Source organism: Panthera uncia, chromosome D4 (assembly GCF_023721935.1).
Source record: "Panthera uncia isolate 11264 chromosome D4, Puncia_PCG_1.0, whole genome shotgun sequence".
NCBI classification, from domain to species: domain Eukaryota; kingdom Metazoa; phylum Chordata; class Mammalia; order Carnivora; family Felidae; genus Panthera; species Panthera uncia.
Genome location: NC_064807.1, coordinates 16,363,524 through 16,368,785, shown reverse-complemented (window position 1 = coordinate 16,368,785; position 5,262 = coordinate 16,363,524).

Here is a 5,262-nt window from a genome sequence, read left to right as displayed (position 1 = left end):
TTTTTTTTTTTTTTTTTTTTCCTTCCCCTCCTCCATGGGTTTCTGTTAAGTTTCTCAGGCTTCACATAAGAGTGAACACATATGGTATCTGTCTTTCTCTGTATGGCTTATTTCACTGAGCATCACACTCTCCAGTTCCATCCACGTTGCTACAAAGGGCCATATTTCGTTCTTTCTCATTGCCATGTAGTACTCCATTGTGTATATAAACCACAATTTCTTTATCCATTCATCAGTTGATGGACATTTAGGCTCTTTCCATAATTTGGCTATTGTTGAGAGTAGTCAGCCACTATTTTGATGCATAGGTGTTGCTCAGCTCCTTTTGGATTTATTTCAAAAGAAATTGTTTGCTTGTATATAGTTGTGCATTTGGTATGTCCACGCGAGGAGGGGAGCTCAGGAGCCTCCTATGTCACCATCTTGGACCAGAACTTGAAGTGGTTTATTTTTTTGAGTCTTTTCTCCTTGGGAGGTCAAGGCAGAGGAGAGGCAGGACAGGCTGTTCCCCATGTTCCAGGAATCCTGGGCCAAGGGTTCGTCTGCTGCCCTGAATCTCCTGACCTACCGCTGTTTAGCAGTTTTAGATGCCTTCCATGGAAGCTTGATTTGAACCATAGCTAGTTATCAGTGATTACATTAAAGCTTTTTTTTTTTTTTTTTTTTTTTAAAGAACATTCTTGGGGCACCTGGGTGGCTCAGTCAGTTGAGTGTCCGACTTTCGGCTCAGGTCATGATGTCACGGTTTGTGAGTTCGAGCCCCGTGTCAGGCTCTGCGCTGACTGCTCGGAGCCTGGAGCCTGCTTCGGATTCTGTGTCTCCCTCTCTCTCTGCCCCTCCCCCACTTGTGCGCTGTCTCTCTCTGTCTCTCAAAAACAAATGCAAAAAAAAAAATTATTTTTCAAAAGAACATTCTTGAGCCTATATTTATCAATACCAAATCATAACACTTAATTTCAATGCTTCTTTATAGGCAATGAGTTTACTGTCTTTGCTTTAAAGATGTATTCTCCACTTTTTAATCTTCATTATTTTTGTCTGGAGTTCTGCATTGTATCATTTGAGACAAAAACTCTTTTTTTAGTGTTCAATTTTGTAATAACTGAAGTAAGGATTTAGATTCATCAGTCAACTCTTGTGATTCTTTAAAGCTTTATTAAAGGTAGTATAGTGTAAGGTCAGCAAGTTTCAAATTTGAATCCATAGTGCTGCAGTTCAAATCCTGGTGCCCCTTCTTGTTGACTGTATGATTTTGAGCAGAAAAGCGAACCTCTCTATGTCTCAGGCTCCTCACTGGAAATGGAGAACAATAGTAGTAGCTACCTCATTGATTTGCACAAAAAGATTGGAATGAATGACTATAAGCACCCAGGAGAGTGCCTAGCATATAGCAAGCGCTATTAACTAGTATTATTTTCTATTTTCTTTGTGTTTGGCTCATCCTTCAGTGTTTTGGTAAGTGTTTTTGGGACGTGTCTTCTACTTTATCCAGAAAAAGTATATAGTTACTATTATTCTGCAATCTTGCATATTTGAATACGATTTATTTTTATTTATTTATTTATTTATTTATTTTTGCTTCTTCACACAGGAACAAGAAATTGGTGGAGTAGGAATCTTGGATAATAATTCTTTTTCTCTGAAAGCTAGTAAATAGTGTTTTATTGTCTTTTAGCATTTACTGTTGCAAAAGTCAATGCAATTTTTGTCCCTTGAAGGTGAATTGTTTTATCTTCTTGGATTAATTAATCAATTCGATAAATATTTATTATGCTGTTTCTGTGTATGAGATGTAGTTATATGCTTTAGGTATATAACAGCAAACCAAACCTTGTGAAGCTGACCACCTCATTGAGGTATAGGGTGGGAGGAAGAATTAGCTAACTCTGGGTAATTGGGTAATAATTAATTAGCTAAACTCCAGGGTCTGAGGGAACAGTTCCCACAAGACTGCTGTCACTTCTGACACCAATTACAAGCTTGGAGTGTTCACAAAACCACCTTCAGATTTGATGATTCACTAGAAGGTCTCACAGAACTTGCTACAGGCTTTTATGCTCATGGATATGGGTTATTACAGGGAAAAGATACAAATTAGAAGCAGCCAAAGAAAGAGATACATAGGGTAGATACTTAGAGGAGTACAAAGCTTCTGGTTGGCCTCTCTCCATGGAGTCATGGTGGCATTACCTCCTCTTGATCATGATGTGTAACAATTGCCGAGCCAGGAGGCTCATCTATTTTTTACCGGGCTCAATTGCATATGTAGCCTGCCTTGCTGTATTTTAGTCTCTAGCCCCTCCTGGAGGTTGGGCTCCTACCTTTAGTCTCCTATCTCTCTGGAAGTTGGAACTGATGTGGCATGGCCCAAAGCCCCCATCATAACTCACATTGTTAGATTTTGTTGGATCTGGTGACCAAAACATCTAGATTAAGACACTCCTATTAGGACATTCCAGGGAGCTGTAGTTCATCTCGAGGAGCCAAGGGCAAAGCCCAGACCTCCTTTTGGGTGAGGTTAATTCTTCACTGCACACCAGTATGTATACAACAAATGCAGTGAAGAGTAACAAAGCATAGTAAGGGGGGTAGAGAGGGCAGTGGAGGTGCTTTTTCTTGTAGATGGGGTGGCAAGAGAAGTCTCTCTTGAAGTTGTCTGTTACATCGCTTTTTTCATAGTTAACTTTTTGTCTTCTTGATAAATCTACTTAATTTTGATTAATTTATGCTTTTGTCTACATTATATCTGTCTACTTTGTGTTTATTTTATTCTTGAGCTGAAAGCTTAGTTTTGTTTTTTTAAAACATAAGAATATATATTCACATATATATTTATTGGTTCACACATATACATATTGCATCCCATTAAGTATTGGTATTTAGAGCTTAGATTACTTTCATTTCTTTTCTTTTTTTTTTTTTAAGTTTATTTATCTTGAAAGAGAGAGAGAGAATGCGAGTCGGAGGTGGGCAGAGAGGGAGAGAGAGACTCTCAAGCAGGCTTTGTGCTGACAGCACAGAGCCCAAAGCAGGGCTTGAACCCATGAATCATGAGGTCATGACCTGAGCTGAAAACCAGGAGTTGGGTGCTTAACTGACCGAGCCACCGAGGCACCTCAGATTACTTTTATTTCTAAACAATTTTTAATTTAAGAAGTTTTGATTTCCTCTTTATCCAGAAATTACTTAGAAGTTTATTTTTAAATTTCTGGGTGCTTTTTTTTTTTTTTTTTTTTTGTGGTAGTGGTGTTTTTATTTTGTCCTTTAACTTCTAATTTTTTTCCATTGTGGTGAGTAATTTCTTCTTTTCGGAATTCATTGAGAGTTTCTTTGTGACTCAATACGCAGTCCATGTTTACAAATGTTCCGTGTGTTTGAAAATAATGTGCATTCTTTGTTTATTGGGTACAGAGCTAAATATTTATCTCTTAGATCAAAGTTGTTAACTGTCTAAATTTTCTTGAAAAACAATTAATTTTATCTTCTAGGATCTGTGATCTGTGTGATCTATTGTAGCTTTTTCAATTTCTCCTGGGAACTCTGATGGATTTTGATTTATATGTTTTAAAACTACATTGATAAGTACATTAAAAAGTAGATGACTGTTGGGTGCCTGGGTGGCTCAGTCAGCTGAGTGTCGTACTCTTGATTTCAGCTCAGTTCGTGATCCCAATGTTGTGAGACTAAGCCCTTCATTGGGCTCTGTGCTGAGTGTGGAACCTGCTTGGGATTCTCTCTCTCTCTCTCTCTCTCTCTCTCTCGAAAAAAAAAAAAAAAAGATGACTGCTCAATCTTCTAGGTGGATTTGAAACTTAAAAAAGTGTGAAATAGTCCATATTATGATGTTCTTAAATTCTGTTTTGTCTATCTTTGTATATACTTAAATGGTATTTTTGTTAGCAATTATCTAGGGCATATTTTTTAAATTTCTTTATTTGCAATGTTCGTGTGTCAATTTGTTTTGAGGCTCTCTTAAAACAAGACATATTTAAATTTTTACAAAAACCTGATTTGTGCCTCTACCTTTAAAAGGGAGAATTAACACATCTGTTTTAAATTATTACTATGCATAAACTTCTTTTTGAGTCATTTCATTACATTTTCTACGTATTATGCTTTCTGTTGTTGTTGGTGGTATTGTTTTTCTCATTTTTCCTCTAGGAATTCATTGTGTTGAGTCTTTTTCTGCTTTATGAGAAAGTTTGTTCATATGGGCTCTGTACTTTTATTGTTAATTTGTCACTGAACTTTATAGTATTATTAATGTAGTGAATGAGATTTTTTTCCATTTCATTTCTTAGTGATATAATTTAAAATTTAGGTTTCTGCATATTTATCATCCATGAAGCTAATGAAATTATCTTTTTACTTTGAATAGATTTTTGAAAAGTGGCCTTTTGGATTTTCTAGATATTGTTTAGACTCTAAGGATGATTTTGCATTCCACAGCTGGATTTTTCAAGTGCTGATTACAAATATTGATGATCTTCTTAGCACCCGTTTTTCCCCTAATGGGCTGTTGTGATGCTCAGATGAGGGATATATGTGAAAAGCATTGTGAGGTGTAAAGAAGTCTGCCATGGTTGGTCACTATTATCAGAGTGGGCCCTCAGTCAGTATGTGCTGATTCAGTCTGATACCTGTTTCCACATGTTTCCTTTTTCAATTATCTGTGACCTTTCCAAAAGGCATATGGGATCCTGTGCCCAGAGACTTAGTAGGTTCTGTGGGAATTACTTACTCAGAAATGAATTACAACATAAAGCTTCCTTTTAGAGGCAGACATTAGGTTTTTTGGTTTTTCGTTTTGTTTTGTTTTTCTGTTGATTCTGACAACACATCTGTGTAACACATGCATCCCTGTGGTCATCTGGTCAAATACAAAGCTGAGCAAATGCTTGCTTGAGCCCCAACCACCTGGCAGGAGTTTGTTGTCTCAGCAAGAGTCTCTAGACTAGGAAATCCAAGGACACATTTCATTCCAGCTGAAGGCAGGACTATGATCTGATGATTTACTGTGAGACCCAAGCTTTACTATAGGCACCATTTGGAATGGAAAACTTGGGGATTTGCATCCATCGGGCACAAGGACCAGGAGCCAAGAGGTGAATAATAGACCAAAGGGGTTTCACCAGCTGGTGAGACTTTGTGATTGAATTCCAATGCAGGTAGAATTGTGTTCATTACAAAGGGCAATTAGGCAAGCTGACACAGACCTTGCCTACAAGGGCTAGGGTGTTGGCCTAGAAGAGCACTAGATTC